Genomic DNA, 12500 nt, shown 5'->3' with positions numbered 1-12500 from the left:
TGCCTAATAATAAAACATCATTTTATAATGCTTACCCCTTTGGCTTAGATCAAAGTGTATTATATGTTCTCCATACTCTAACAATCAGATGTTTTATTATTGACTAAACTATTGTAAACAGTTGTAAATATTGAGAGACCCAACACGTTATAGGCTCCGTCGCATACAAAAGGAAAAAGAAATTCAACTCATTAATTCAGGTTTAAACAAAAAAACCCTTTATTCTCTCTTTTCCGACCATGCGGGACTTCATGTATCTGTTTGACGCCACTCACGTGTGTCTAACGTGATCATCGGTCTGCGAACACGTTCTTTTATTGTCTTTTTTCCTACCGTGACATCACCTTGTTCGATCATTTACATACAGTTTCCATATGCGCATCCGCGCCCGGTATTATACTATATATATATATATATATATATATATATATATATATATATATATATATATATAGTCATCTACATACAGTATTGTTTCGTTGTTTCACGGCTAGACAGGCAACTACCTCAAGCCAGGAATTTAAACCCGACCGTCTGTACGACAGTCAAGGCTCCTAACCATTACGCTATTAGTTTAACGATGTTTTGACATCAACCGAAATACCTCCGGTCGATTCGTTTACACAAAGAGCGTCGCTTATATGCCAATGGTAATTCATGTATCACTTCTCAATATGCTCAACTCAAGACGAGGAGTATTATAGTCATCCACATACAGTACTGTTTCGCTGTTTCACAGCTGTGGAAATATGATTTTTCAATTATATTTCACTTTTTATATACAGATCCTTAATTTAAGAAGCTCGATGTGATTACAGAGCATATAACAAGTAAATGATAAAAGTCTATATTCCAAATTTCATGATGTTGACGATCTTGCAATTTATTCCTTTAATTCCGTTAACATCTACAATTCCTGACAGTAACTGTTTCGTAGCACAAAATCATTCATTTAATTAATCAGTTAAAAACGTAAGGTATGCAAATTTAATACCTTACTTTGTAAAATGTATAAAAGTGCACTTTGAAGATAAATAAATTTCAAATTGAATCTTGTACCTTTATTTTTAAAACCTATAGTAAAAACATTTTGTTTAACAATTTTCATGCCTTGGATGAAATGCTTTTCTAACTTGTATCCTATCTTTTTAAGATTATGTTTTATTTAATTTATTAATTTGGATTTAAAAAAAGATGAATGTGATTTTGTATGTATTTATAAAAACTCTCCTACTCTCTATTTCAGATTGTATTTCTCCTCACACCACAATTCATTTTTGCAACCTCCTCTTTGTATTATTACAGGTCTGAATATTCTCTCTGTTTCAGTTTGTAATTCTCCTCACTCCACAACTCTTTTTTGCAACTCTCTCTCTTTGTCATGCATCTCGGAATAATAAGAAAATCTGAATTTTTTTAACAAAAACTTTAAAATAACTTTTTTAGATTAATTTTTTTAAAACTTCTTTCAGAATAGAAAATTTTTGCAATTTAATAACGAACATATTTCATATAGGTTTCATCAAAAATATTCAGTAGATAACGAAAAAAATAGAGATGAAAATTTCAAAAGGAGTGTATAACTGGTTACGCTCAATAGTAGTCCTCGCTAGCGAAAGACTTTGTTATTGTTATTCTATTATTATTATTATTTAAAACATTTTGTGTCCTGCGCTTTCGCGCGAGGACTAATATATATACATATACATACATATATATATATATATATATATATATATATATATATATATATAAACGAGAATTGCTCGATATTCAAGATAGAGCAAATAAATTAAATTGTAATTCAATGAATTTCAAAACACTCTCATTGAAATGAAATGAAGTGGTTGAGTTTCATATCAAAGAATTTTTATTATTCTAAGCAAGACAAAGAATGTTTTAGAAAGTTTATCTCCTGTGTTATTCTTTGCTTCGAGTTTGAATCGTTCGGAACAAAATGTGCTAATGAGAACATCAGACAACGTGTCAAATAGGTCACAAATCGTTGCCGACATTTTACTTGTCATTATTTTATTTTTATTTTTATATTGTATTACGGACAACGTAGCAGGGGACATCCACCCCGACTCAGCTTCATACTGGTCCGTAATAATATATATATATATATATATATATATATATATATATATATATATATATATATATATATATATATATATATATGAGTTTTAAAATAGATACAATCCGACGTTATGATGTGAAAAGGAAACGGCAGACCGGAGGCTCGACGTTTCGCCCGTATTATTCGGGCTTTTTCAAGAGGTGTGGTCACTGATGAGAGGATCGATGTTTTTAGTTTTATATATACTAGGGGAGTGTATGCATTATTATTATTATTATTAATATTATTATTATTATTATTATTATTATTATTATTATTATTGTTATTTATTCGACGGTACACAGTTACATTTGGTCGCTACAAACAGCCATCTGTTTCAATCAATGAGACAGTCTCTACTTTTGAACAATTTAAACATGAATTTATATATATATATAACCTTTTTCTTTTTAAGTTGGTGTAGGTAACCTTCCCTGGCATTTTACTTCCGTTTGAGGGAGGGGATAACGTAGTAAGATCTCTGCTCTCATAAGACCATTTTCCCAGGAATTACCTTCTTTTTTGCGTTAATGGGTGAGGACTGTAGTATATGTTCTGTTGCCATGAGTCCATGATCCTAGGAATTACTTTCTCCTTCTGTACTATCTCTCTCTATCTGTATCCTATCTATCTATCCCTTCTCCCTCCCTCCCTCCCTCTCTTTATATCTATCCTTTCTATTTAGGTCCTTTATTCCGATTCCTCATCCTTCTCCCCTCACCATCGACGAATGTTGAACCCGGCAAACAGGTCGAGCCCGCACTTCCCATGATTTACCATTATACGGCGCGCTTGTATTCTGTTCACTTATCATAATTAAAATCCATCCAGACCGATCGTCCGGCCGTGTTTTGCCTTCGCCTTCTAATGACTCCCTCAACAGCCTTTCGGTTTCCCGAACAACAATGCACAGTGACATATTCCCCAGGTTGATGCACGTGACAAGGCCGCCGTATTTGCCGAGCGCCCACAACTGTTTATGTATACGCATGCGTAAACGGGGTTTGACGTAATGCATTAGACTTTAAATATATGTCTAAAGTAAGAGACGTATGCCCGTGTGTCTAATAGCCCCTTTAGGCTATAACAGGTATGAATGGTGAATCAGAAGAAAAGGCGACTCGAAGTCCGCAGCAAACAGTGTCAGATAAAAAAATATTCTTTATTCTAAAAGAAAGTGCACAAATCAATATATATTTTATGAAGTAATATATTTTACAATACTAAAATAAATACAAACCAGTGGAACAATAACATGCCTTATTTTATGCAAAACTGATTAATTATAATGCGAACTTTTTATCTGACAATTTGCTGCAGACTTCTAGTTGCGTGTTCTTCTGATTCACACGTGTGAACTTGAAACGATTTATGAATAATCACTAAACATTACATATATATATATATATATATATATATATATATATATATATATATATATAGTAGTAAGTTATTTATATATATATATATATAGTAGTAAGTTATGAAAATATATATGACAATTAAGCTACATAGAATATTCCGCGTTTCATTCTCGTGAGAATCCGTCAGGCTTATGCGAAAAGTTGTGGTTGTCGCGCGTTTATATATACGCACATATGAATATATATATATATATATATATATATATATATATATATATATATATATATATATATACATATATATATATATACTTTATTATTTATTTATATAAACATTTTTATATCGCTAAGCTTTATTAAATTCATTGTTTTTTATTGATAAATCTGTCAAACACATGATTTTAGTGTCTGAAAAAGGAAAAGATGATTATGGTCAAATGTAGTACATGTATATTTATTTAAGTAGTATGGAAATTTCTTGTCCGAAGGTGTTCTCATAAATAATCAAACTTTGTTCATTACATTTATCATTTTCAATCCTCTTATAATATTTTTCATCATTAAACTAACTATGCATCTGCTTTGCTTACGCTTATTTTCGCGTGGCTTTTGACCTTTATAAGTGATGATTAGTAAAAAACGAAATTTCAATTGCCAGGGTAAAATATAAAAAGATAAAACGTCATAATATAACCCTAACCCTTTTCCGCTCGAACATTCACAGCAAAAACTCGTCTAACTACCAACGTTACAAAGAGCATTTCCTCTCTTCATTTGTGTACCAAATGCCAAACGGATCTTCCATAAACCGTTTCTTTCACAACTTCAGAATATGTTACAATGTGACTACTTCCCTACATACTGCAATATGGTCGTTTTTAACTACAATGTCAACAGATACCTGTGTAATCGTCCCCTTAATTAAGCATCCACCGGTACAAACCGTCTTATAGCATTGTCCCATCATCCAACGGACAATCTCACTAATTCTTATCCTAGAGCGAAGTGACTCATTAACATGAAAGATACTCATATTTTTTCGTAGGATGGAAAGTTCTTATAAGATTTGATCATAAATAATCAGACTTTGTTCATCCCATTCATTGTTTTCAATCCTCTTATAATATTTGTCATCATTAAACTGACTATGCATCTGCTTCGTTAACCCTTATTTTCGCGTGGCTTTTGACATTGGTAAGTGACGATTAGTAAAAAGAAAAACTGGAATTCATACGGTCAGGTTAGAATATAAAAAAATAACGCAGCGTAAAAATATAACCTCTGCCTAATGCACTAAAATAAATGCGGTATTTTGGTGAGTGAGATGATTCTAGTATAGATTGTGATCGATATTTTTCATCTTTCAGACTACAGATAACAATGGACACCCAAATCGATCTGATTCTTAATTCAATCGACATTTATAAATCTGTCAAGCACATAAATTTAGTGTCTGAAAAGGGAAAAAGGTGATTATGAAGGTGACAGTGAAAGCAGAGAATACTGAAACATCAGAGAATATTTATTGTCACTCGGATCCCAGTGAACAAACTCTGTTTTGGGCAGTGGATGATCATTAAAAATAACTAGTGCAGGAATTTCTAGTGAATAACTGATTAATTTATTTCTTCATTCATTAATAATAGATTTTAAATTAAATTGGTTTTACTAACGTTACCCTTTCCAATCGACTAATCATGTACCTTTTTAACTCTAACTCAATTTAACAGCATTCAAAAAACATAACTGCACTCTCTCATTTGTGACAAATTTTAGTTGTATAAAATAATGTATTCTGATACCAATTTTAGTTACAAGTACTCGGAGCTGCCTACAATGATTAATATTATGTATGGTCAGTGTGAAAACCATACGTGAGTAATAATAATAATAATAATAATAATAATAATAATAATAATAATAATAATAATAATAATAATAAATATACAAAAGAAATTAACAAAGAGGTATCTTCCAAGGAGATTCACTATCGTCACTACTGTTCATCATAGTCATAATACCCCTGAACAATATACTAAGAAAGTGCCAAGCCAGATACAAGTTCTCTAATACACACGAAAAAATGACCACCTGATGTACATGGGCGATCTGGATTTTTTTTTTTTTTTTTTTTTTGCCGGGACCAAAAAGGATCTAGAGACACTAATAAACACTATCAGGAACTACAGCCAGGATATCTAAATGGAGTTTGGTATGGAAAAGTGCGCTCTACTAGTTATAAGAAAGGGAAAACTAGAGACGACAGAAGGCAAGGAACTACCCAACTAAACAGAGATGAGAGCACTAGGGGAAGAAGACGCCTATAAATACTTGGGAGTGTTAGAAATAGACACCATCAAAGCAACAAAAATGAAAGAGAGAATTGGAAAGGAATACCTCAGGAGAACAAGAAAACTCCTGGAAAGTAAATTATATAGCAGAAAACTAATAAAAGGTATAAATACAGGGACAGTTTCATTAGTAGATTGTTCATAGGATGAAGTAAAGAAGAATTGAGACAGCTCGATCAAAAGAGCAGGAAATTCATGACCATGTACAACGGACGATGTTGACCGACTCTACGTAAAAAGGAAGGACGGCGGGAGAGGACTGGTTAGTATAGAATACTGTGTGAATGACACAAAAAAAGAACTAGAAAAATACATAATGCAGAACACTGAAAGGATAATTATGGAAACGAGAGACACGGAAAAATCAACAAATCAGAGACAAAGGATAAGACTAGAAAATAAAAATGGGAAGAGAAACAACTACACGGAAGATTCATGAGTTCATGAGAATGACAAAAGATGAGAATAAGGAAAAACTTGAACATGGATGCGAAAAAGACACTTAAACAAAGAAACTGAATCCCTAATAACTGCAGCACAGGATAACTCGATAAGAACCAACCACATCAAAACAAATATCGACAAAATACAAGAAAACGACTAATGCAGACTCTGTGGACAAAGAGAAGAAACGATAAACCATATAGTAAGCGAATGCAGTAAACTGGCCCAAAAAGAATACAAGGACAGACACGACCAAGTGGGGAGGGCAATATACTTGGAATTATGCACACAACTGCAGCTCGAACGCACGGACAAGTTGTATAAACATAAGCCGACAACAGTACTTGAAAACGAGAATCACAAAATCCTATCGGACATGGACATACAAACAGGGAAACCGGTCCAAGCAAGAAGACTGGATGTCGCAATCATTAACAAAAAAGAAAAGTCCTGTCAAATCGTAAACATTGCTGTTCTAGCTGACCACCGAGTGAATATCAAAGAAAAGGAAAAAACGGAGGTAATTCACACTGTGTATTACACAGAGCTAGCGAGCTGAAAGGGATATGCATGATGAAGAAAATCAGGATAATACCCATAATAGTAGGAGCACTAGGAATAATTCCGAAAAGCTTTAAAAAATGAGAGAAATTGGAATCAAAGGAATGGCTGAAAAAGATATAACGAATAACAATAATGAAAACAGCTGAAATATTAAGAAAAATCTTTGAATGTGGAGACTAATATACATGAGCTACATGCGCGGGCCAGACAAACTGCTGCAGAGAAAAAACATGAAGAAGAATTACATGGAACCAAGAACATTAACACTGAATATCTATAAGTTCTCTATCTCTTCCCCTATCCCCTCCCATTGCTCTATAACCGCCCCTCCCCCTAAAAAAGAGTAATATCAAATAGCCGAGAAGGGCCAAAGAGGATGGAAAGATCGAGGATAGAGCACTGACCGGGCCTCTGTTGAACTAGTGCGAAGAGAACATGAGGGGAGGCATTCAGTGAATATCAATGGGCGCTGCCAGCAAGAAACCAATGATGGACAGCTGTTGCGATGACGCAAATTCAGTTGCAAATGTTATCAAACGAGCTGGAGAGTACTGGAAATCTGGAGAGACTTCCAGGGAAAACCACAGGTTGTTTTCAAGGAGAGATCTTTGAATGGCCTGTGTGAAAGCTCTTGTTGACAAATGATATGGAAAGACCGAGGTAAGAAAGCACTAACCACACCTCCGCTGCATAAGTGCAAGGAGGACTGGGACCTTTGGGAGGTTTATCGTCACCTATATCTCAGTTAAGACTAATGGTCGATAGCAATGAGAAATCAATGGAAGACGACTGTTATGGTAATGCAAATTAATTTGTAAAATTTTGTCGAAAAAGGTGGACATTACCATAAATATGGTGAGATTTGTTGTCACTTAGACTCCAAGGAACACCACAGGCTGTTTTCAAAGAGCATTCTTCGATGATGGCTTGTGTGAAAGCTCCTAGTATTTAAAATAAATAAATGAATAAATAATTAAATAATAATAATAATAATAATAACTAGCAATGCTTACTACATCAACTGTATGATTTACTGTGAATAACGCCACCCCTACGCAGCAGAGATCCCCATATGTCAGAGAGCATTCTATTCTTACAGTTTCTCCTACAGAACTCCACAGAACTGCTAGACTTTGGAATTCCATGACGGGTTCCTGCTTCCATGACTGTACTGACATGCAGAAGTTCAAGTGCAATGTAAACAGACATCTTGCTGCTCAACTCCCTACATAGTATCCCTGCAATTATGTCCCAGGTAATAGCCCCCTACATCAAAGTGACACCGTGCCTTCTTTTGTGTGAAAATGCAATAATAAATTCATAATAATAATAATAATAATAATAATAATAATAATAATAATAATAATGATAATAATAATAATAATAATAATAATAATAATGATAATAATGATAATAATAATAATTTTTAAATAATGCACGTCAAGGTCAATATTAAGAAACCAAAATGACAAAATTATTGTCATTACCATTTAAATTTCATCAAATAGATAAAACTCATATCGAATTTATTTGTTTATTTAAAATTGTAACAACTTAATTCCTTTACTCTTAAAAAAAAATAAATATCCTCCGTTTTCTGATCGCGCAAATAATTGTCAGTTAAATATCCTTTGAATCAATAAAACTGGTTTTTTAATGTATTTATTTCAAATTACTCGACGAGATCGCAAAAACCCGTATGAACGTTCAAAATACGATGGGCGTGCAATAAGTAATGCCCCTGACCCACTTCTCATAGGTAGAGCAACGAAAATTGGCACAGTTAGTAGTCTTTCTCTACATAGGAACCACCCAGAGTTATGCATTTCTCCCATCGTTGGATGCAGCTCTGGAGTCTGTTTTGTAGAACACCGCAGGTTGGTCCTCGAACCACGACATGACTTCAGAAATCAAGGCTGCATCATCTGGAAAACGCTTTCCTTTCAAAAAATAACTTCATGGCTGGGAAGAGGTGAAAGTCAGAGGGCGCAAGGTCAGTGCTTCTGATCTGGCGACATGCGAGTTGTGGACCGGAGCGTTGTCTGCAGGAGGAGAGTACCTTTGCTGATCTTGCCCCGTCTCTTGATTTTGGTAGCTTCCCTTAATTTCCTCACAAGTGAAGCACAATAGGTTCCTGTAATTGTGATACCCTTTGCCAGGAAATCTGTTATCACTACTCCGTCTTGATCCCAGAAGACTGTGAGCATGACCTTGCCAGCGGAGGGCTGCACCCTTGCCTTCTTTGGAGGTGGTGATTCCAAGTGCTTCCACTGCATTGACTGTGTCATTGTGATTGACCAAGGTTTCATCCTGTGCAATTAGTTTTTTTGAAAAACTTTGATTCATCTTCTTGGCACATCTCCAAATTCATCACTCGACGCGTTCTCGCTTCTGGAATGGTGTGAGCAACCTGGGAATCCATCTGGCAGACACCTTATGCATATGCAAATGGTCATGAATGATAATTTTCACAGACTCTGTACTAATCTTGACATCTTGGACTTTTTGGCGAATAGTAATGCGCCGATCTTCAAAAATGGCAGCCTCAATCAGCCTCATCAATGGCAGAAGGGGGCGACCAGGTCTGGGAGCTATTTCCACAGACTTCCGCCCACGTTTGAATTCACGATGCATGCGTTTACAATGTCATATGATGGGGCATTATCACCATAAGTTTCTTTCATTTCATCAAAAGTCTCCTGTTGTGTGCGTCCTTTCAAATACTAAAACCGGATCACTGCTCGGCATTCAACAGGCTCCATTTCACACCTGACTCAGTTCAAACACCTGTAAAACAGAAACCACAATTAGTTCAGAGCTGTAATTTGCCACATAACCCGTAGAGATATAAATCATTGCACATGCAAAAATTTCAGCTAGATCAGACAACTGGAAAATGCTCACGGGCATTACTTGTTGCACGCCCCTCGTACAGTTGCGAATTCCTTAGAACATCTACCCAGTTATGGCTGACAGAATGAGAACATGCTATCCCCGTGGATTAAACAAATGAAGGATTCCGTTAGAAATTCTGTGTAGATTCTCGAGTTCAATAGAAAGCTCCCAGAGTTCGACAGAAAAATTCCTGTAATGTAGTACACATGTTTACAGACGCAGACCTAACACGTTGTAGTAGAGTACGTCGCAATGAACATAATACATGTAATAACTCGACTCCATTTTATTTTGTAACAACAGCATTTATTTCCGGATACTTTCCTGAATAAAACGTGATCTCGCTCCTTCTCTCTTACCTCTGTCCCCTCGATCGTCGTTTGGAACGTGCTCTCAGACGTGTTCTCGACCGTGCTATTCTGTCCGTGCACATGTTCTTTTTTTATAGTCTTTTTCTTTTTCCACGCCATTTTACACACATCCGCGCTCTATTACGTTCTTGAGTTCGACAAGATATTCCTGAAGAAGGTAGGGGGTTATATCGCTCGAAAAATTGTGAAAATGACACTCCAGAGTAGAACAATAGATCAAAGACGCCAAATAAAATACAAGGAAGGTAATTAATTTCTAAGAAGTAAAATGGATAGCTCGAAGAGTTCTTTCTGTTTTCATCACAATAATAATAATCTACATGTTAATACCGTAGTACCCTTAACGTTCGTACGTAGTACGTGTGTCACGGTTTCCAGATTATAAATTATTCGACCGGGAGATCTTATTTATTTGAAAGGAGAATAGAAGGTGATAACATACCACGAATATGAAATTAATACATAGATACGCTAATTTAATGTTCGTAGTATGTTATCACTAGGGCTGTGACAACAGCATATTCTTTTCATTCTTTTAACTCTCAAGTATATATCCGACACAGAAAGGCACAGTCAATCAACCGACAACCAATTCAGTCTATATAAAAACATATTTACGGATATATACTCAAGTCAAAACAATGAAAAGAATATGCTGTTATCACAGCCCTAGTTATCACCTTCTATTTTACTTTATAATAAACTAGACTGCCCGTGACCCGTTGGATCAGTGTGTTATATTATGTATGAGCGTGACACTTGTTACGTAAAGAAAATAGGGTTTCTTTTTGACATGACAGAAACATTTCTATGAAAGTATATTAAAATGAAAAATCACGGACGGATCACCCAACATGAAAAAAATCCTCCCTATTCGTGTAAACTTACCATTTTTGCCAAATAATCGCTCAAAATTGAAAATTAAACATGATTTTCCTACGAATCGAACGCAGACGAAAGTCATTTAGCAGCAAAAATGCACATGAACCTACCGATGAGAAATATAAGAATAAAAACCGCATATTGGAATCCTTCAACCAAGTTATAGAAACTTAAAATCTAAAAAAAAAAAAATAATAAAACCTGAAGCAAAAAAATAAAACCTAAATAAATAAAATAAAACTAATATTGAAACAGATTAGTAAATGTATCACAAATTCACCGTTCTCACACAACTATTTTGTATCTAGAAATGTAAACAAAAAATAAAAAAGAAGGAAGGATCGAAGGAAGGAAAATGGACGGATAGAGTAGTAGTAGTCTTGGCTTTACTACAATTGTTCTTGTGTTTGTCAACGGAGTAAAGTTGTTCAATTGTAAGAAAATAGCGACAGTATAGTTGTAATAAAGAATAGTTGCAAAACATCCCCACTCTTCCCATGTTACATAATAATTTCGAAATAATAACGTTAATATTTCAGTGCGCAGGTAAAAATCTGCAAAAGAAGCGATTTGTGTTTATTTGCTAGAGTTTATGCGCGCATGCGCAACCAGATGTCGTAAACCGGAAAGTGGGTTACATCACTCCTTACAAGGTCATTTGAGTTTTATAATTATATAGATAGGATCTTCCGATCACTGAAGACGTAATGTAAAAAAAATTAATTAAATGATGTCGCTTTTGGGCCGTACGTAGAACTAAAATATACATCCTTGGTCTTCTGGCTAGGATCCATCCAAATGAAGTATCTGTTCTGTCTAAAGATGGTATAATAATATCGCGGAGTTTCTGTTCGCGCTAAGTGTCCATACAATGGCAATATGTCACACACTCCTATAAGGATATTGGAAATAAACCGTAATAACCAGATATATTCTGACACTACATTAACCAAATTACTTAGATAAATATTTTTACAGTTTTAACAAAAAAGCTACAATAATGTCACGGGTTCTTCGTTCACGCTGAACGTACACAGAATGTCCCGCGGCAATATATTACATATGAAAGACGCCGCTGTGGAATTTCCACAGGTCTAGCTTATAATAATAATAATAATAATAATAATAATAATAACAACAACAACAACAACAGCAACAGCAACATCGATTGAGGTACTATTCCCTTAAGCTTAGGATAGTATATTTACATCGCCACGGAAGATAAGCTAGAATGTTTTTGAATTTGGTAAAAATAAAAAAAGAAGTGGGGAGACCAATATTTCCATACAGTATCACATCATTACAAAAAGAAAAATCTAACCTGCATGCCTTCTTCTTTCCATGCAGGCAGACATTATATTCGCCCCTGAAAAAAGGAAAAAAAAAAAAAAAAAAACGCTTTTGATTGATACAGATCCATAGCTAAGTTGACGTTTGTTTATACGTTTTCCAATGTCATTGGATTTGGGGACAATCCGTTTATCCGTCTCTACCTATTGGGCAATTA

This window comes from Euprymna scolopes, chromosome 5, assembly GCF_053919585.1.
Source record: "Euprymna scolopes isolate OS-2025 chromosome 5, ASM5391958v1, whole genome shotgun sequence".
NCBI lineage: Eukaryota > Metazoa > Mollusca > Cephalopoda > Sepiida > Sepiolidae > Euprymna > Euprymna scolopes.
Note: the sequence above shows the minus strand (reverse complement) of the source record.